The sequence below is a fragment of the Ornithodoros turicata genome, chromosome 3 (assembly GCF_037126465.1).
Source record: "Ornithodoros turicata isolate Travis chromosome 3, ASM3712646v1, whole genome shotgun sequence".
In the NCBI taxonomy this organism is placed as follows: domain Eukaryota; kingdom Metazoa; phylum Arthropoda; class Arachnida; order Ixodida; family Argasidae; genus Ornithodoros; species Ornithodoros turicata.
In genome coordinates this window covers 1,349,141-1,371,323 of record NC_088203.1, presented here as the reverse complement: position 1 = coordinate 1,371,323, position 22,183 = coordinate 1,349,141, and the positions used below count along the sequence as shown (strand labels likewise).

Genomic DNA, 22,183 nt, shown 5'->3' with positions numbered 1-22,183 from the left:
TTTCGGGTGACCACCTCTCGCTCGCGGATCTCCAACGTGCAGCCAAGACGCGACGGAGTCATCCGAGGGTTCAAGATGTTACACCCTGACGGATCTACCATACGTCAGCCCGTCCAGCACTTCTACAAGCTGGAGCCTTGACTGGAACTGAAACCTGCGACATGAGATATCTCCGTTTCTCACCTTTGCCCTGAGGGTAAGAAATTAGAGACGACAATGACCTGTCAGATGTTCCTGGCGCCTGCGCGCGTGTTTCGTTTCCATTTCTCTACGACGGCCGACTGATTCGGCACTACAGGTTTTCCCGTCCATTTTAGTCCAAGTTCCATGTGAATTAGTCCAGGTGCCATCTGAAATAATCCAAGCGCCATTCAATTTAATCCGGGCGCTATGTGAAAAAATCTAGATGCTAGTCAATTTATTCCGGGTGCCATCTGAATTACTCCACGGTACTTTTAAGCACTATAACCGTGTATTCACACGAGGGACATCCCCGCAGAATATTCTATGGACATGTAGTGGAAGTAAAAGTAAAAGGCTGCTGACGGGACTTAAGTTCTCCTGCGTCTTATGTTGAGCATTCGCACCGCGCCGAGATATCGAGAGTTGCAGCGGAAGTATAGCAGACGACACCATTGGTCATGTCATCTGCTAAGGAATATCTTGTGACTGATCTGTAGGATATTCCACGCGGTTAGCAAAGTGCGAAAAGGCATGATGCTCATAGCAGACGACACCAGTGGTCCCTGTCGTCTGCGAAGGAATATCTTGTGTCTCTGCGGTTTGGAGAACATTGAAAGACATCACGCACATCCTGCAGCTTAGACACAAGATATTCCATAGCAGACGACAGGACCAATAGTGTCGTCTGCTATGTGAGCCATGCATTTTCGTGCTCTTCTAACCGTGTGGAATATCCTGTAGCTCAGTCAGAAGATATTCTGTACCAGACGACAGCACCAGTGGCGTCGTTTGCTGTACTCCCGCTTCAAGTCCAAATATCTCGACGTCGTGCGAATGTTCAACATAAGACACGGTAGAACTTCAGTCCCATCAGCAGTTTTTTTTTTTACTTTTCCTTCCACGAGAATACTCTACGGGGATGTCCCTGGTGTGAATACACGGTTATAGTGCTTAAAAACACCATGGACTAATTCAGATGGCACTCGGATTAAACTGAATGGCGCCTGGATTATTTCAGATGGCACATGGATTAAATCAGATGGTATTTGGCCTAAATGGCCTATTTGGCCTGGGAAAACCTGTGTTTTTTTCTGGGCCGGTCCCGGCCACATCGGAGAATTAAACAGCTCGTTATCAAGTTCAAGTTGTTCTTTTTACAGAACCATGACATCATAGAACAGGTTGCCTATACAGCAGGGAGCAAGCGATTTTTTATGTATTTGGGAATGGTTTTCAAATATGTTTGCGTCTACTAAATGCGACGAAACTTCGCAGCGTCGTTCTCTTTCGAGGACTTTATCCGATGCATGCAACAGCAGCAGTATTTCTTTTCTGACTATGCAGAACTCATTTAAGTGCAGAACTACCGCGAAAGGAGGAAGGACAAAAAGCTGCTCTATAAGAGAAGCGTCACCATTTTCGATCGGTGTCGCTTTTCTAAGGGAAAAATGCTCAGTTACTATTCGCCTAAACGTTGCTCATGTCATCACACCTCATGGGAGGACATGGAACGAGTCTGTTTCGAAAACTGCTGACGGAATGATATCATTGTCTCTGCTTTTGGATACGTCACAGACATGGTCGTTTTCAGAGACATTGGAGAAATCACAGGAGGAGAACTACAAGAAACAGTGCGCCGGATCTCACCTAAACACCTAATCTCATCGTCATTCATGTAGCTGTTGTTGTTATGCCAGATGTACTTGCGTTAGAAAAATGTCTCCACATCTACATTGGAAGGACCACTGGGAGGATTGATGGCTGAACTTTTGAAGTCAGCTAACCAAGGACTGAACGGTGTGACTGCAGATATAGTGGACCTCCTCGCCCGGGCAGTTGCTTACATAAAACAGGCAGTAATATCTCATTATCACGTACAAGCATTCTACATAGTGCGCTTCATCACGGATTTGCTGAGATTCCAGCTTCGCAGGCATAAACGGGATTGTGGAACGTGGCCCCGCTGGTCATTGATGGCCGGTGAGGGTCAATGTGGTGTCCCTTCCAGTATCCCCGTTTAGCCACACGAGATATTAAGAAGAAGGATCGAATGAGCAGGCGAGTTTAAGAAAGGCAAGACAAGGGTTTATTAGGGCTTTAGGTTGGTTAGCGGGCCTAATCTAAAAGTTAATAAAATAGGTAACTGGTGTAATTAAAAGTTCGTGGATGTTGTTGATTCGTCGACGATACCCAATGAGCTCCCGAGCATGCGTGGCGCGCTTCATCTTTTAAGCATTGCTGCCACGGTGGTGATGATGATGGGTCTGCTGAGGTGATGGTGGTGACGCTGTCGCTCATGCGACCCCCATTTTAATTGTCGAACTGTCCCGAGTTCGAGTGCAAAATGCACGAGTTCACAGTATACACTCAGTTTACACAATTCTAAGACTGTTGCATGCTACAAAAAGTTCAAAATAGCGGTCACAAAATGTTCCAAGTTCCAAGAGGTGACGTATAGTCTTCAGATCTTGTGGAATCGTCTGCTGAGTGCGCAAGCAAACCGGGATCTTCGAAGGCACAGAGTCCATGATAAGGGTCAGGTTCTTCAACAACGGTGAATGTCGTGGCTTCGGATATCTTGAAGGAAGAATACAAAATTCAATGAAAATTAATGTTCTGAGGCTGGAACACAGAGTAAGGGACAACACCAAACAAAGCCTCAAGTGCCTAAGAACCAGTAACACCGGTAATCCGGAAGATGTGGGTTCGAATCCTGCAGCTGGCTAACCTTTTCAATGACTTCCTTCTTTCATTCATCTTACAAAATTCAAGTTCCTTCCAAAGTGAACACGTGGGGATATACCTCCAGTAAATTGTCAACTTGACCAAGCAGTGCGTTCCAGGGATAGATGACGTCAACCAAAAATATCGCCTTTTGCCTCGTGTCTTATCTTGCCCCACGTTACCCTATGCCCTGCGCGAATTAAGATTGAGCCTGACCTAGAGGCACCTTTCATGTTAGATTAGTTTGTTTCATTTCCGTACTTACAGAAGAAAAGACCAGCAGCAAACAAAGAGGAACGAAACTGAGCCATATCTGGCATGGCTGGCAGGGTTGTCGGGGCTGCCCAGCAGGGCAATCAGCCCCATTCAGGCAACCGGACATAAGTCCTAAAAGTATAGCATGGTTTGCGCTGTCTAATGGAAAACATGCTACAAGACAGAAAAAGGTTGAGGGCAGTCGTTGCGCCAAAGCACACTACTTTGTCGAGCTACGTGTTGAAAAACTGATATACGGTGCCGAGCACCAAAGTTAACGAAACGTCTAAAATTACACTAAGCGCAACATATATTTGCCTAAATAATGCGAATATATATATGTAAACCTTAGAAGAACCTCATTGGTAGAGAGGCACCCCCGCAACAGCCCTAGCAACAGCTTACCCAACAGATTTCACGTAAGTCCTAAACAGCAACAACAACAACAATAAATGATGACGATGAGATGGGGTGTTTCCTAAACAGATTTCACGTTGAAACACGCTATGTTTCGCAGCACACTGTCAAGTTAGCGAAACTCTCTTTTGCAGAACCTTGGCTCTTGCTTTATGTTTATGCACTTGTTCAGGAACGGACATCAGTACCTACAGAATGTTGGCTGACGGACCCCATCGGCAGTTATGACTCGTTTTAGTGGTGCTCGATGCCAGGGACAGCAGCCGTCCATGTCACAGCTGCATGTAACATGAGCGATAGCAATAAAATTTCCGCACTGATATTTCCGAATTTGGCTAACACAATTGTGCCAGCTACCATTACGTGGGAAAAGAAAGTAATAAGAGGGACATCGTATGCAGGGATCTATTAATAGCTCGTGGGAAAAGAGAAATCAAAGGGACATCAATTGTAGGGACATCGTGAAACGCGAGAACGAGCAAAGCTACCGTATAGGACGTGTCTTTGCGTGGAAAGTGTTTTGGAGGCTTTGTACATAATTGCGTCGTAAGGTGATTCACGAAAGACATTCGAGACAGTGTTCGATTCTATCACATGAGAGGTCCACCCTCGGTCATATGCAACACTCCAAGAAGGGTGTCGTATGGAGTTACGAATAAAGCTGCGTCTTCATAGCTGGAGATGGAGACCTGTGTGAATACAGACAGGATGCGGGAAGGATACCGGTGACTCACCTTCAGTACTTGGATTTGAACGTGTTACGTAGCATATCAACAAACATTCTCGGGTAAGAAGATTCACGATGGTTGGGTAGACGAAAAAGAAAAAGAAGACTCCAGGTAAGAAAAATTACTACCACGATACTTAATGGTAAAATTGATAATACACGTTTTCAAGTGGAGAGGCAATGTCATGAGCGATGCCACTATCGTCAGTTCGTGGCCGCCAGAGGGACACCGATAATATGCACACGATAACATGTCCATGCTACGTAGTGAAATTACCAGCAACGTAGTAGCCCCAAGCAGGGATAAAGGTAACGGAAACCGATATATAGCAGTTAACGGTAACAAAAATATGGATATCACACGCTCGGAATGCCTGAAACAGAAACGGAAACGAAAGTAACGCACGGTTTATTACAGAACCCGAATTATTAGAAATATCAACCGTATCATTTCGAAAAAAACTATGAAATCAAAGCTGAATGAAGCGAACTAAACTGAAATGAGGAACGAAAACTAAAATGAACTCTCAAACTGAAGCATATAAGTAAAGAGAAGAAGCATAGTTCATATATACTTATGGTGACTTGCAAGGTGAAAGCATCAGTAGCATTCGTGAAAACCATGTTCATGTACTAGCTGTTCACAAAAACCGTGTACTATATTTTTGAGTAAACGTTGTCTGATCTGTGCACATATCCCTCAAGTCCTTAAAACAGATTTCAGAATATACACGTAGAGGTATTAAGTTACCTTTCACAAAAGTCATGCTCAAAAAGACCTGGAGGGTCCAATCCTGTTTCCCTCGTTTCTCCGGCAGACGGCCACAGTTTCCCATACCAACATTTCTGTCTCCTTCCAGCTGCCCATGTCTGTACGCCGCTCACATTGCCACAGCCGCCTCGCGGTGCTAACATCTAATCAAAGAAAGAAACGTAGCCATCACACACAAGCAATGGGGCCAACATCACCATCCCCAAGGTGCCACATAGCCAGCTACCAAGCTGTCGTGAGCCAGTGCGAAAAGGTTTAAGGACATCACGATTGGGGGAAAAAGAGGAGAGTTGGGATAATGAGGCAAATGGTTTTCTCACCAGGTGGTAGGACGTTTAGCGGGACGTTTTAGTCACACGAATGGCACTCCGGACCCTGCCCCGACGACGTCGAAGCCACCTCTGTCTACCTGGACAATGAAGTTACACAGCTCCACGTTAGTTGGGCAAGAAAATATATCTTCCGAGCTTTGCCGCGTTCGCTTCTTAGAGGTTACATAATTAAGCCTTTCTCCGTAATTCGCGCACCCAACCTTCGCCATTTGTATTTCCTTCCTTGAATTCCCGTTTGTCATCATCCCTGTTCGAGACACACGAAAGCCGACAGACGTTTAGAATGGAGAAAATGTATGCGAAGAGCTTATTGTGACTGAATGTTTTGTGAATTGGACGGAACGTATCGCTCAAGTTTCGCCTTCACAACGGTTCGTCTAAAGAGATCTTAGACCGAATTCCACGAGCGTTTTGAAAAGCAACTGTGCCGGGCGTGTCCAAAAGCTCACGCCCTGCGCTAAAGAGTTCGTCTTGTTAGGCATTTCGAAGTAAAAAAGGTTCCTCCGTGTCCACAGATAAAACACTTGCGCTTTGCAGCAGGCATACTGGCGTGAAAGTCTTCGATGAAACACATGGAGCTGCTCACCTCAGGTACCAGGTTGTTAAGACGTGCTGACATAGGCTTTGGCAGCAAAGAACACCTTTTAGGATGCCGGTCTTGCTCTTTCTGACTCGACTAGCCACAAGCTATCCAACTTGAGAGATCTTCTTTTCTCCTCTTTCTGATCCGTTGCTCTGAAATGTATACGCTAAATTTGTACAACAGAAAAGTGATTTTGAATGAATTTTATAAGCTATGCTATGGAAAGCAAGACATAAAGTTTCACTTGAACGCGATGCGAGAAGAAGGAAAAAATATCACAAGAGACATAGTTTAACAGCATTTGACAACATGTGACTGATCGCAGGGACAAAAATTTTAAATGACGCGAGTAATCAAACGTTTAAAAACCAGGAATGTCCCGTATAGATAGGAGTTGTGAATAATGTAGAGTGTACGCTTCTGTACAGCTTCAAAACGATTGCTTTCGGTGATCACACAGAGCATTCCATGCAACAGGCACGTACTCTAACTGAGGTAGAGCGTATGATTTATACAGTTTGAAAAACACAGCCAGAGTTTAAAAAACTTTACAGGAAAAAGTTAGGTAACTTGAGTTCGAAGAGTGAAGGAACGAATGCTGCGATATCTTTATTTATTTATTTAGGGCATACCTTTAGGCCCAATCAGGAGGGGTACATACCAGGCATTGCACAAAAGCATACACTTATGCAGAACATAGGCACATATTACATATTAGAAAAGTCAATCATTATACAGCTCAGTCAGAGCTTTTTAGAATTTTACAGTGTTATTCATAGATACCATCGACACCGGCAACCCATTTCAGTCTTCAATGGTTCTGACGAAACACGAGTGTTTGAAACTATTCGTTCTTGCAAAGAATGGCACAAGAGAGAAACAATGTTTTCGACGTGTAATTCTTACCGGCTGTGGCCTCAGCAACCTCTCCGTATCAAGCAAAGTTTTGCCGTCAACTAATCGGTACATGAATTTCACCCTCTCGGTAGTTCTATGTAACCTAAGAGTTGGAATTTGATGAAGTTTTGATTAATTCGGATGGTGAATCAGTTCTACGGCAATTGTTAAATATAAATCTGACTGCCCTTCTTTGCACATTTTCGAGCATATTAATGTCACACTTAGAGGCCGGATCCCAGACAATACTTGCGTATTCCAATTTACTTCTCACGTAAGAATTGTAGGCTAAAAGTTTAAAATACGAAGGTGCATACTCGAGCCTGCGCCTTAAAAATCCCAGACTGGGTAGCTGAGGGCGACATGATCGTAAAACTTGAGTTTCGCATCAAAACATGCACTGAACGTTTACAATACTCGGTAACGCGGAATTTGAGTGCAGCTGTTGAGGTTGAGTTATACACCACTGCTTTTATTTTCCACACATAGTACTTTCTTCAGGTAGCTCTCATATCCCAGTTCGTGTAGTCGTTGTGAAGTCGCCGTGAAGTCGCTGTGAAGTTGTTGTCCACGTTGGTAAGGCACAGCCCGGTTATGTCTGTAGCGCGACTCAGTGCCACGTATACCAACTTTTGCGGATGACTCTTGGCATAGGAGTACCCGACTTTTTCATACGTGCCTCCGTACGATTTGTGAATGGTGATGGCACTCGTGTGCACAACGAGTAGCTGGTATTTCCTCTTCGTATTGATAACGCAGGTGACTGTGCGCCTTTCGATAGGTATCCAGTTTTTCTGAATGTTTCTGAGCGCCCGTAACTGCCGCCACGGTTCCAGTCGCAACGGTTGGAGCCGTTCACCGAACTGCACCAGATCCATCCCGGCATCCCAAGCGCATTCGCTCTTCGTTTTCCTCCTCGCGCCCTCTTCACTCTCACCGTACGCTTCCCCGCTGCTTTCCTCCTCACGCTCTCCCGTACTTTCATCCTTCGCTTCGATCCTCGTTCGCTCTGCCGGTTACAACGCCGACGCCGCTCAACGCAGGAACGGGCGCCTAAGAGCTGCGCTCTAAAATGACCCCAAGATCACGGACAGTGTTAACACGCCAAATTTCAGCGTCGGACATGTAACGAAAGGCTGTAAAGTTTGCTTTACGACAACCTTTGTATTCGCAGTATTGATCTCGAGAGGATTGTTAAAGCACCATGTAATTATACTAGTTATGTCTTCATGCAAGAGGAGGACTCATTCTGAAGCGGAGGACATAACTTGCATAATTTTGATGTCATAGGCCAGCATACTGTACCAGAGACATGGAATCTGGTATAGGCTCTTGTGTGGCGCGCCAGTGCTGTGCGAAAATTTTCTCGCCAAATTTGACAGCATGCTTGCTCATACAGTAACTGACAAGAGTACTGGCAAGGTCTTCCGATACGTGAATGACTTTTTAATTTTTCTTCATCTCACTTGTGTACGGCAACTTTGCAAACAACATTGCTGAAATCATTTGAGGTGCTTTCAAAAGTGCTCTAAGTAATTGAATTTCGCTTTACAGTTACCGGGTTCGAGTACCATTGAACTCTTAGGCTTACGTCTTCTTATCGAGGGAGACGATCACACGTGCTGGTTGTACATGCCTGGAACCAAGAAAGGCCCCGCGTTGCCGTTTTGACGCTTCGCACTCAAAGCTTGTTAAGAGAGGCCCTGCTGGGTCAAGCCTTACTCACGTTGCCTACTGGATAAAAAGAAACGCATTGCGTTACCAACGTTCCGGCGCGAAGACACAAATACGAGATTTTCCCCTACACAATATTAAAAAGGTGGCCGAAAAGTTTGGTGTTGATGATGTTTTTACGGCTCCCTACAAACTGGCTACGTCGTTCACTCTTGTTGCCAATGAACTGAAAGGAAAAAAAAAAAAAAAGAAGGAGAAGAACACTATCCAGTACTTTCCGTGTGCAACTGGAGTTGTGTAGGGGATCCCACTAAAAAGTTGCGGGGCTTGCATCGGTCAGACGGGCAGGTGACCGCTTATACGAGAACATGCGGCATCAATCAATTCTGTAGGCAGCGCGAACCATTGCAAGACCTGCTGTTGCACACCCCTTTTACAAGGTACCAAAACTATTGGCCGTGCATGGCAAGGATCAATCGAAAAGGGAGATCGTGGCAAAATATTCTCAGAGATGTTAAAGCAGGTTCCATTCATCTACTATAGACAAAGAAATTCTTCTATGACGTGTAATCAAACCCATACGGTTTTATACTGGTTTTATCTCTTCGACTAATGAGTGACCGGTTGCCCTGCCTGACCTACTCATGTATGATTAGATTTCAAACATGGTGTGTCCTTGTTTGCTGATTGTCTCCAACAAAGCTTAGTTAAAAGTAACGTTTTTCACGTTCCTCGTTCGTGTTTTACCATCCTCAAGTCGATCCTATCGACAAATAAGAAAAGGAAAAGGGTGGAATTAAACGGCACGTTCCATTTGACGACTGCATAAACTTGGCTGCCTTGACTTTCCTGTCCCCGTCGTTTTTACAGTTAAAAAAGAAAATATCGCGCCTCTTCTTCAATCAAGCTCCGAACAGCCGTTCCTTCTCCCCCTCAAGTCTTTGCGAAGTTTGTGACAAAAGAAGGTAACGAAGAATTTGAAGGTAATAATAGTCGGGCAAAGTGTGCACATATAAAGATACAGATGAAAAAGAGGGCGGAAAACCAAATCTAATTTTTACGATGTACGTAAGCTACGCGGCAAAAAAAGAGGCTTGGGCGACCAAGATTTCATCCAGAAACCTCCTTCCTCTTTGACGGTTACATTTTTATTACATTAGTTTTATTCCGCCATACTACTTTTCATTCATTTCAGTTCGTCTTCGTTCCTTCAAAAAGAAAAGGAACGAAAGAAAGAGAAGGTTCCTTTCTTCCCGAAGAACCAATCATGATTTCTTCGCCGGCTGTGACGTGCGCTCGAAGATTCGCATTTCAAATTCAGTTCCATCTTCCTCAAGGATCTCGCACGTTTCGAGAAAGAACAAGATGATAAAAAAAAAGAAAAGAGAGTACAGTTTTGTAAAGCACGAAAAGAAGAAAGAGGCGAGGTGCAGCGTTTCGGAACATTCCGAAAGGTTTTGAGTGTTGGATGGAGTTGGGGAAGTTAGTTTTCCTTCCTTTTCGCGTGAGGCTTGAGGAAATTCGCTGGAGCACATTTGCAGGTTGACCAAAGATAACGTTGATAATAGTTTAGAACATACACTTGTCTTCTACGGTGTGTTCGCTCAACAGGCAAATAACGCGTCTCTCGATTTCAGGAAAAAAGATCCAAAGGGATCCATTTCCCTATGGATCTTTTTGCCGCATGGATCTTCTTTCTCGTTTGGATCTTCTTTCCTTATGGGTGTTTCTTCCGTATGGATCTCTATCCCCTCCGTCACGTGACAACGTTGGAACTTCTTTGTGTTGTACAGCTGCAGTTCGTATTGCCACACGGCTCCTTGCGTACATTTTTTCCTCCTAAAAAGCAATGTATTACCTATCCACGGCATGGTTTGCATTCGCCCCTGCCTCCAGCCAACCCAGCGCATCAGCTACGAGCTCTTCAAGCCCTCATCATATTTTTAGCAGCAACTGGGCTCCTGCGTGAGCTCTGAACATTCATCATCATTCACCGTCTTCTCCCCCTCAAGTAATCGGATAAGGTGCCGCCTCAGCACGAAGGACCCGACTACATCATCATCACTTAAGCGATGTGATGTGATGTGAGTAAAGAAAAAAATGGGGATGTTAGTTTCGACGAAGTCAAACTGGCTACCCCAGTACACTTAATACAGAAAGTTCAAACCGACGATGAGATGATGAAAACACAAAGGGATGATGTCCAGAGACGAACAGAGATGATAATGGAGTTCAACATGTAGGTCAAAAGTTCAAGAGCTGCGCCCAAGTGAGAGTAAAGTGGCGGAGTCGCCGGGGGCACACAGGACACATCACACATTCACCGTGTCATAGGATGTCCATAAGCCCGGTTGCATGCAAAAAGTCTTCAAGTGCCCTTAGCGCCTTGTCGGACGAAGGAGGACCTAACAGTTTCGTGATGTCGAAGGCTCGGGAGTCCACACGAGAGAGGCTTGTCTCTAATGTCCTTCGGGCATCGACGTATTTCTGACACCTGAGAAGGATGTGTTCTACATCCTCTACAACGCCACACTCACTACAGTTCGGAGAGTCTCGCTTTCCGATTTTGAAGAGGAGGCGTGCGCTGTACTGTACATTGAGCCGTAGCCTATGCAGGACAGTTGTCGTTTGTCGCGTAAAGGAAGGTGGTACTCGAATGCGTAACCCTGGCTCGACCTTGTACAGAAGCGAATCCCGAGCCGATCCTGTTAACCAGGAGGTGTTGCACATTCGTTGTTTGAGCTCGTTCAGCATTCGCCCCGCGTCACCCTTGGTGAAATAAATGGGCATCACCTTGCCGCGCCTTGGTTGAAGAGCCCGGCGTGCAGCAGCGTCCACAGCCTCGTTACCTGCAATGCCACAGTGGCTAGGGATCCACTGCATTTGGATGTCATGACCTTTTAAAACTGCTGCATGGTGTGCGTGTAAGACATCTTGCGCTGCTGTCGCCAGAGATCCCGTAGTAAACATGGTAGCTAGGGTCCGCAACGCACATTTTGAGTCGCTATAAATGGTCCAGCGAGCAACTGAAGATTGTGAGTTGATGAAACTTATTGCCAAGAGGACTCCATAAAGTTCAGCGGCCGTTGCCGAGGTGACGTGAGACAGCCGCACCGCTCTCTCGATATTCACCTCCGGGATAACAAATGCACACGAGGAGCCGGATGATGTCGTAGAGGCATCCGTCAAAATCTGCATCCTGCCTGCGGAGCTGTTTAGTAGCTCAAGACTGAACTGACGAACATCATGCGTTGGTATGTCCTTCTTTCCCGGGAGTCCAGGCACACTAATTCTTACGTCACTTAAGCATTCGTTGTCATTGTTGTTGCTTACTGTATTTCATGAATTCTTCACAATCAATATTTTTAGAATAAGCAAATAATAAGGAATCATACCCTTAATATGTAAACTGCAAGGAAGGTTTTATAAAAAAATCTGTCGCTAATACCGCCAACAAGCCATCTGCTGGTTCCCTGTCCTAATGACAATCCGTCAGGTCAGTCGAAGCGATTCCGGTCACCCGGTACTTCTCATGGTACTTCGAGAGCTTCTGGATCGAAAATGCTATCATCAAAGACATATGGGGTCAGTTCAAGAATACCGGGCCTCGAACCACGAACATCGTAGAAGGCTGACACAACGGCCTACTGAGTCGAATCGACAGACGGCACCCCAGTTTGGCAGAGCTGTTGCAGTGGCTTCGAACCTCGCAGCATGCCACTCAGAATCGGATGCATGCTCTGAGGCTTGATAGCCATAGGAAGACCACAATACCCAAGCGTGCTTCGGAGGAACAGGCTGTTGCTTCCCGAGACGGAGCACGTCCCCACGTTTCCTGGATGTTGTGAAATAGTACTTGGAGTCAATTATTGATATCGGCGTGCTCCCTGCAAGTTAGGGATATTTTGAAATGACTTTGTGACTGTCGGAATGCAATGACACCTTCCTGCAAATAAAAACAAGAGACTGCTCAATTCGTGTCATCATGTAATCAGGCAGTGTCTCCTTCAGAGCGTCCTTGCTAAGCTCCTCTCTTTTATAAAAATGATGGCTTCCTGGACATCATAAAGCAACGCTTTTGCAGTGCCACTGCATCTCATGTCTACAGAATCCAGTTTATATGTCGCCCCATATTTTGTGTCGCCCAAGCATGACGTCACGGGGTCTACCAACGCGTCTGGCAACATTGCTCCTCGAAGGTAAACTTCTGTCTCCTCACCACAGCTGCTGGCAGTTTTCGAACGTTGAGAGTGGAGAGCGGGAAGGAGCTCTCGCTGTTGCTAGGATACAGACGCTTCCGGTGACGTCACCTACTCCTAGAGAATCCGAAACTATCAAGTTTTGCGAGTTCTTTCAAAATTTTGTGTAACGCTCACTGATGGCATTTATATTTCTTGTATTTGTGCAGGGTTAATACGAAATAAAACATTTCTTTTGTCCGCAGTGGCCCCATTGTCGGGTGTTACTAACACACGTGTAAATCAAATCAACCCAACACTATGGCATATCCTGAGGCTCGCAAATATGTATTTTTCTCTTTCATAGCTATTTTGTTTTGTTTTTAAGGCGCATTCAGACGTAGACCCCTGATGGGTATCACCCAGCGTCAATGTTTCTAATTAAACGTATATCCTCCCGTGCGCAGTGAAGGACGACGCAGAAACCTCCTCGATGCGAATTATCTATTCGTGCGCAGTATACACCGTAAAATACGGTAGCGTACTTCTGCTTGCGTCATGAGGCGTTCGATGACGTGAACTTTCGCATACGAACAACGAGCTGTCACGCACAAATTTTTTATTCATCTTCAAATTATTTATTGTTAGTTACAGCGAGGCATATCACCTGCAGCTGTCTGAGAATGACAAGTTTCGACGACTTCGTGGAGTGGCTGAAGAGTCTCAATGTTAATGAGGCCTTTGTGTGGCCTTCCTGACTCGGTGCTTCACTGTCGTAGCCTGCAAGTGACAGGTGTGTTCATATGCGGGGTTGTCGAATATGAATTAGACTTAAATAGCCAACCAATTAGAAGACTCACGCGCACCTACCCAAATAGTAGCCTAGCCTAGCATGGCAAAGCCACAGAGACGCGGCGGTTTGCTTTTGCCCCAGACGATTGGAAACACCATTGGCTGCTCATTATGCTATAAAGACGGCTCGTTAATTGTCCATGGCTGCGGCCGCAGGATTGGAGAGACTTCTTAAATATTACGCTTACGTTGGATATGACTTTGTTTAGTCTCGATGGCGCAGGGGTTCCAAACCGGCGAATGATTTAAAAAATAAAATAAAATGCTAGTACATTCTTATTTGTCGGTTTTCTTTTTCTTTTTTTTTCTTACTGGAGGTCGTAGCCACCGAAAACTGTCGTCATTCAAGTCGCCGTACAGCACAGACCTTTCGATCGCAATTTAACAGCATATATATCGCGTACAAAACGACCTTCCAGCGTCGGAGAAACTCAACAAAAACGATGGTCGTCCGCTTCCTTCTCGCCCATGTTCAAATCATGGATACGTGACGTGGTAGCGGATACATGCGGTGCGGCTTTTATTCGTGTACGAAGCGCTACATCAAAAATTCAATTACAGATTATACGTTAATTCCAAAGCATTGGGAATCATATGACAGCAGGGTTTGTTCAGAGTCCCTTCAGCTACGAGCATGTTAAATGAAAGTGACAGACAGGTCCTGTCAACTTACGAGAAAAATGGCTCTTCCATTTATTATCGCGCAAAACCCACCCAACGTTTAGAGGCGATCTCGGAATAGCGTCAACGCCCGCCAGCCACGATGACGGACAGCTCTGGAGCCGTTCCGGAAGCGATTCCGTGACGTGCTTCCGGCGCCGCAGCGCCCCCTGGGGAACGGAAGACACGGTCCATTGGAAGACGCACAAAGTCCGCGTGGTTCCCGGTATCCTTCCAGAGAAAGGGAGGAAAATTTAGGGACTCATATTTCATTCGCCGTTCATACATAGATTTTTAGCTGACATTTTCCTTTACTTGTAATCAGGCTTTTCATATTCTAAGTTACATGTTGTGCGAGCTTTTGTGTTTTGCGGGCGGGTGGTTCGTGAATGGAGGGTCTAGAGGGCTATATTACAGCCATTTACCTGTACGCGTACACGTTGCAAAATACATTTATGTAGACTACAAAAGTGACAAAGATTACATCTAGAGTGGGAAAACGCACTAATATATGTACGTAATTGAAAGTCCCGATACACGTGACATGTAAAAAATAAGATGTTCCTCGATGACCTCCTAATGGAGCAAAACTTAACAGTGGTGTGGTCGGATGGTGGATCGGCCTCGGTGGATCAGTTAGTCTCAAGGTCGCGGGTTCAAAACCAGCAAATTGATTTAGTTGCTTTGCCGAGTGCCGAAGCACTTTCGGGGGGGGGGGGGGAGGATAGATTCTGCGTCCTGGGTCGACTTCATGGGGAATCGTGCCTATATTTTTGTCTCGGAGGAAAACCACGGGAAGAAGCAGGAATTCGAGCTCAGGTAACCTCTTATGGCGAACTCTGCTGGTCGTTTTCGTCCAGCGCGGTGTTGTGTGGAACTACCACGAGACAACCACGCATAGAGTGTGCGATCAATGTAGAGAAGTAATTATAAAATAAAACGAACGAAATGTAGAAACGAACGAAGAGCGAACGGAACGACCAATGAGACACAACGCGCAATTTATTTTTATTCCGCGTTAGCGCCGCGAAGCAACTGTGGCTATGAGCGGCGTACAGACGTGGATAGATGGAGAGTGGACAGCAGGAAGGAGTGGGGGGTTAGTATGCCTCCGGGGCAGTCTTCGAGGGGAACTGTGCCGAGTGTAAACTTTGTAGGGGGAAAACCTGAGGCAGCACATCCGTTGGTAGGATATTCGAACGCAGCACCTCCCAGTCTTCAGCACGACCACAACGGAGCGGACGCTTCAATCCGCTCTGCAAGTAGCCGAGCGTTCTGCGCATATCTCCTCTCCCGGTTACTCCACTCGGAAAGCTCCATTGGCTACGGCGGCGCCCTCCCTCTTCCCTCTCACTGCCTCCTCTCATGCGCAGAGACGCACTTGCACAGCGTATTCGCTCGGCCATGGCGCGGGTAAGTACAACGCACGTTGCACTGAAGCGACACTCGAGCCAGTGGAAGATTTTATGCACTACAACGACCACTATAGTTGCGTTCAACTTAAAAGAAATCTAGTCCGTCAGCTCTCGAGATATTACTGCGTCACAGCTAGACGCAGAGAGGTCACGGTCACTCCTCCGCCAGATAATGTAATCCACGACGCTACGCTGCGTGGTGGCGCTGCAGTATTTCTCTTGGCGCGCTATTGCGCCTCCCTCTTTCGAACGGCGTATGGAGTTCACGAGTATAGTCTCGGTGAAGGAAGCCTTAACCACCCACAGGCGGTAGACAGTGGTAGACTAGGCGGTAGACAGGAGGTAGGAAAGGGGTTGAGGCATTTTCATAGATTCTAAAAGCGATAAAACCCCAGTGCAGGGGACACGGACAGACGAAGACAGTACAGCACATTTTAGAATGTACCACCAAACAGCATGGTTTATATCGCTTTTTAACCTATTTTCATAGATGCGGTTCATTACATCATGGGCGCATTGTATTGCGCGCCCGAACACCGACGAAAAAATAATTCTTCTTCTGCGTGCCGTACTTAGCGAGATACAAGCCCTCGAGCGCATTCCCGTGCAAAGCGCAGACGTCACAGAACTCCGAGTTGCGGCGATTCCCATTGGCTGCCGCAAGCACGTGACTTCTCGTGCGCTGCCTCACTGGCGGCGGTGAGGTCTGTGACGTCAGAGCCGCATGAGTTTCGGTGTACGCGGCGCCCATTTTCTCCGTTTCTATTGCACTCTTCGCTGTGAAACTTTCAATGCAGGTTCACATCAATGCAAAGTACCGTTTTTTTACGTTTGTCTGGAATAACCTGTCGCAACCCCTTAAACCGAGGAAGCGTCCCATTCCTCCCTGCTCTCCACATCTACGTGTCTGCACAGCGCATATGGGCACAGTCGCTTTGGTGCTGACGCGCAATAAAACAAAAAAGTAAGAAAGTGCCGTGAAAAAGCGTACGGTTGCCTTTACCCAAGAAATGAACTGAATCGAATAAATGAATGATCATCGCCACACATATACTTTGCCCGATTACATTTTCTGCATGTCAGCATATATACTCCTCCTAAATCAGTCTTCTTTACCAGATGAAGTGCGTATATATCATCAGCTATATATTCCTCGAAAGCTAAATGCATTGTTCCCGTTCCTCATGCTCTCCCGAGTATTCCCGTATTCGGGAACTTTTTTTTTTTTTTTTCATGTACCCCCGCAACATCCTGCGAAAGATATCTTCCTCGGTTCCCTTTCTGTCTTTTTATCGGATCATATCGCATCATATATCCTGCACGAGAGAGAAAGAAAGAGAAAATCCGAGACGGAAAATAACAGAAAGGAAATGGTGCGACGTTCTTCGTAAGACGCCATGACACACGGGTGGGGAAGGAGGAAAAAGTCATCACGAACAGATCAGGAGCGGGGAGACAAAAATAAGAAAGGGGCGGAAGTAAGACCAAGATGATGATATCCTGTATGTGTTTAAGTCGGGAGTGTCATCCATATTCAATACGGACACATTATCTCGCTGCCTGTGCTTTTGTACTTGGTTCGGCTGTTGTTCAGTATTGGTCGGGAAGTACGTACTGTCTATCTCTGTTGGCAGGGGTTGGCAGTAGGAAGGAAGGAGAGAGAGTAGATGGGTAATTGAGGGTGCCGGTGTTTTGTTTTTACGTTAGCGTAGGGTGCGACACAAGATTCCGGGAGAGTTGCGGTGGTCGTCCTGATAGTGAATGGTAGGATTTATCGAGTACGATTGAGGGCTGGCTCTCGGGACATTAAAAAAAGCATTTCCCGGGTGTTTTCTAAAGTGCAGTCCGGATGCGTTTCTTAGCTCTTCACGGGCGACTACGATGTGACAACATTTGTGCAGATGAGAATAATTCTGGATTTGACGTCGGGAGACAACTAGGATGATGACCAATGAGGTTGTTGCTTGGTGGTTGTCTAACGCGCATTGAAACCGCCACCGGCACTCGCAGACTTTTCCTCACCTGCCATCTTTCAGTTGCACATTTGGTGTTAGCTCCGCCAAGTACGAGTGGTGTACAGATGTGAACAGAAGGTAGGAGGTGTCCTGGGACGACTTCAGCGGGAATTATGTTTGGCGAAGAAAACGTCAGACAGCCCGGATGAGCACGTTCCACTCTTCCGCACGAACTCGGACCCCCTGCGAGTGTATTCCACTCGGCCATCCTGCTGGTATACCTCGTATCTTAATAGACGACATTAATAGACGTCTTAATAGATGTCATGGGAAGACTGGTCCTAGGTTATATTTCGCTGTAGTTGGCAAGAAGCGGGAAGAACGCTTCGGCTGAGAGGTGCTCAGCAGCATGCTTTGCGTGGCGGCCTTACGTATAACGTATGGGCTCAGGTCGTCTATTGTGATCAACAAGCGTGCACGCGACAGGGATGGAACTAACAACCTCGTAAGCGAACACCTATAGATGAGCTCAATCCGGAGGATTCTGAAAGGGTAATGGAACAACAACAACACCTTTATCTGAATAATAATGATTGGGGAGTTTCATCGCCAGGGGCGATAAGGATAAACAAATAAGGAAATCTCGAGAGTCAAGAAGAGTTGATTGGCTGCAGTGTGGAAGCAATTAAAATGAGCTAGCGAGCTGTCTGGAAGGTTTCTATATTTATCTGGTTAGTTTGTCATTGATCATACCTTTCCCCCATACCGCAGCGCCTAGATTTTTTTGTTAACCTGTGAAAGTACGAACTGTGACTCACAGCAAGATACAGACGGAGAGAGGGCTAGTGTGCATCCTGGGCCGACTTCAGGGGAAGTATGCAGACATCCGTCTGGACAGTCATGCAGAAAATCATGGGAAAACATGAGATTGGAACCCACCACCTTCTGGTCTTCAGTATCACATTGAAGGTATTACCAAGGAACAGATGCTGTATCCACTTGGCCACACCGTTCGAGTAGGTTCATCGTACCGGAAGACATTGACAAAAGCGAGAAGGAAAAAAAAAGGAAACTATTGGCGAAAGATATAAATGAAAAAAAAAAAAAAAGAACTCGGGTGAACCTGACAAATGGTTCCCATGTGGACCATTAGTATTACTATTTAACGTTGGCGACTTCTCGATGACAGAAATGATTAATCGATAGCTCCGTGATAGATGGATTATTATTTTTTATTTCTCCGTATCTGTGGGACAGATTAAAGAATCGATACTTGTGGACACGTCGATACATTGATATATCCACTCTACACGCTACAATGTTCTTACGCTGCTTCTGAGCGATTCGTCGAAGCTTAGCGGTTGAGAAAATAAAATTTCTCAACACACGCAGTTCGGACAATAGGAAAATCCAGTATGGTAGTCGGATGGTTTTTGTCCTCGTCGTGCTCACAATGGGTATAAAGACTCACGTACTATCGCTGTATAATTTGGTGCTCCGAAGAGCACACCAAGATGTTGGCATCAACGCCCTGTGATCCTGCGCGCAGAAGAGCAGAGGCTCCGAATGTTTCGGAGTGAGTATGTACTTGAGTCTGACGGACGGGAACTCTCACTTTTAAATTCCACGTTAGCACCGCGAAGCAGTTGTGGCTATGAGAGGCGAAGAGAAATCTGTCTTGCACTATTGTCTAGCGTGACAAATGATAGGATCCCTTCTCAACTCGCACCCACTGTCTCTAGCTTGCAGAGAATGGCTCGCTTTGTAAATGCAAAATCCACTTTGGGGCACGCGCCGTCTTCGAACAGGAAAAGTTAACGCCCCATGTATTTCCGATCCGGCTTTCGAAAGTCGGCACCAGACCAAATATTTCCCCTCGTCTTCTTCAAACTCAACTCGAATTTCGAAGAAGGGCTGCTCGCATCGTAAGTGGCCAGTAAGAATGACCAGGGGCGTTTTGTTTACAAAATGGCCTCCCAATTTGAAAGTCGAAAGTGGCGCCCTCTTGTTTTCCCGAAACTTGATCAAGTCAGGTCTTGGCGCCAACCAAGTGTTCCAAGTGCAGCGAGTGTGATGATGCGTTTGTGATTCTCCGCGTGAGTTTTCATCCTATTATGGACTCTGTCGTTGTTGCTGAAACGGTGTAAAATATACGAGGTTGAAATCAGTCGATTCGTTGACTTTGAAATGAGGACTCGGGACGAATAAAAAGTGGAGGGATCATCTGGGACCACGTTTGTTTGCGGGAAAAGGAGGTGATCAAACGGGGTGAGGGTGTAACAAAGGGGGTATGTGATGAAGGTAGCAAGTAAGGATGTAGAAAAGTTGGAAACTAGTCAAGTTTGCATTGAAGGGACCGGAAGCAAAGGAGGTGGAAAGTTGAGGCCAAGTTGCGCTCTACCTGACGTATTTATTTGTGAGATTGTCGACCAGACGTTTGCCCGAATAGACAAACTTACTTCTTGGGGAAGTAACTCTGCTATTGATACGCCTAAATAAATAATAAAGTAATTAAACTTAAACAAATAAGTAACAATAACTGTAACTTTACTCGATCACAGTAATTTTTTTTCAACGTCATTTTTTTCCCGCGTGGTCATGATGTTACTACCGATGCCTTCCAGCTCGGTGGGCGTCCTGGACCGACTTCGTACGGAATACACTTGGCCATGTCGCTGCAATGCAGCACTCAGACGGGACGCAGTGCGGTTAACAAACGTACTATCACCAACTCCCCCTCTTGCTGCCTTTGATACACTTGGCCGCCTAAGGAATTCGAACCGCGTCTTAGCTTTCAATGAAGAAAAAACGAAGCGTCACGCTAACACGAACGTACCACTAACGCGGTTGTTCGCCACAACTTGAATAAGGCAACCATCCGTACGTTGTTCTTCTGCAGGCCTCAACTGAATTGGATTTGGGATATAATTAGACTCCCCTGACCGGGCGGGTCAGTTGACCTGATCCCACGGTAGGTTACAACCCTGCCAAAACCGCCAGCCACTCCGTGGGATGGTGACAGTTGCTTGGGATGCGTCCGCGAGGGACACAAACACGGGATACTCAGATTTGAACGTTCTATGAAGACCCCTCAGGTGGGCAAAACTAACCCACAGACGTAGCTCATAACCACGTGCTCATGAGTATAGGGTTGTTTTCAAATTTCGTATTTGCGCCGCGATGCAACTGTAGCTGTGTGCGGCGTACAGACGTGGATAGGTGGAGAGAGGAAGCAGTGGAGGTTAGTATATGCCTCCTGGGCCGCCTTCAGGAGGAACTGTGCTGACATTCGTCTAGAAAGTTGACGGAAAACCCAGGGAAGACCTGAGACGGCACAGCGGGTGTCGGGATTCGAACCTGCGTCACCTTCCTAACCACTACGCCACGCGAGCTGGTGATAATCACAGCACGTTTTCTCACCACGTAAAACCCTAAACTACGTGTGGATTATGAATTAAGTTTAATTAAATGGGAAAAGAAGTATCACGCACGCAGCCTGTTCGATTTAACCACCGTGCATTCCAGTCTCCCAAGGATAGAATTTCCTCGTTAGCACCGCGAAGCAACGTGTCACCATGAGCGGTGTACACACGTGAACAAAGTAGAAAAGACGGACAACCTCAGACAGGGTTTCCCAGCGACCACAAACGAGTGGATACTCTCGGCTCGCTGGTGATAAAAAAAAATCCGCCACTGAGAAACAATCACTTCCGCGAGAAACCTGTTTTTTCCCGCATCAGTTAACATATACGGGAGCCGACTGTTTTACATAACACGATTCAGCAGCGCTGCACTAACACGCCGTTCGTTCAAAAATTCTGCCGATATTATTTCGTTTCATTAAAGCGAATGTGTCGTGAAAATTTCCGAGTTGTAAATGAGCAGGAAAAATATGCACTCGCCCAAATCGATTCAGGACATTAGCGTTTCGAGGGGAGATTTATTTAGAATAGATTCAATACATTAACATGTATAGAGGACGTCCCAGAGTGACATGGCGTGCCAATAAAAACAGAGACGAGCGAACGGCGAACCCAACTTGGTTCGCTCTCAGTCTGGTTACTCGACTTTGGTGAGCACGGTGGCGCTTCGGATTGCTCATGGATTGTCGTTGGATTCGCTCTGGATTTGGATTGTGGTGGTGGTGCACGACCTTCTTGTGCCTGAGCGGGGACGTCATTTAACGGTATATTTGTGCCGGTGTTGGTGCTCTGTGTGTGTGTCAGTTCATGGAGCAGTGTTGTGTATCTTTACTCGAATTGGTGCACGTTGTTTCGAGTTCCTATATACTATGAGTATCAGGTGCATGGCTCAGAATGAATACGAGAATAAAAGCGAAGAGTATAAATTATATATTCTCTTAAAGATCGGTCAAATCCGTGAATTCGTCTTGCCTTCTGTGAGAACTACAGTGTCAAGATTCTCGTCACCAATACCAGGATACGACTGTTTAGGGAGAGACTCGAGAGAATGGAAAGCGCAGTTAGAAAATATTGCTTATAACAAAAGGCGTTATTCATCATATTGCGACGGCACCAGAAAAGTGATACGGGCGCACC

General features: G+C 46.1%; 1 long non-coding RNA gene across 4 annotated transcripts in view; it reads right to left on the bottom strand.

The window, feature by feature from the left end:
* Positions 1-2,300: 2,300 nt before the first annotated feature.
* The window catches only part of LOC135389799 (uncharacterized), a 209,658-nt gene continuing 189,775 nt past the window's right edge, over positions 2,301-22,183 (bottom strand). For 2 of the 4 annotated variants that reach the window (XR_010421588.1, XR_010421590.1), the window contains 5 exons: positions 8,482-8,624; positions 5,997-6,145; positions 5,399-5,487; positions 5,058-5,221; positions 2,301-2,760 (listed from right to left, as the gene is read on the bottom strand). This is a non-coding gene — a long non-coding RNA (uncharacterized LOC135389799). The remainder of the gene's footprint in view (positions 2,761-5,057; positions 5,222-5,398; positions 5,488-5,996; positions 6,146-8,481; positions 8,625-22,183) is intronic. The other 2 variants (XR_010421589.1, XR_010421587.1) reach the window with 1 other exon arrangement.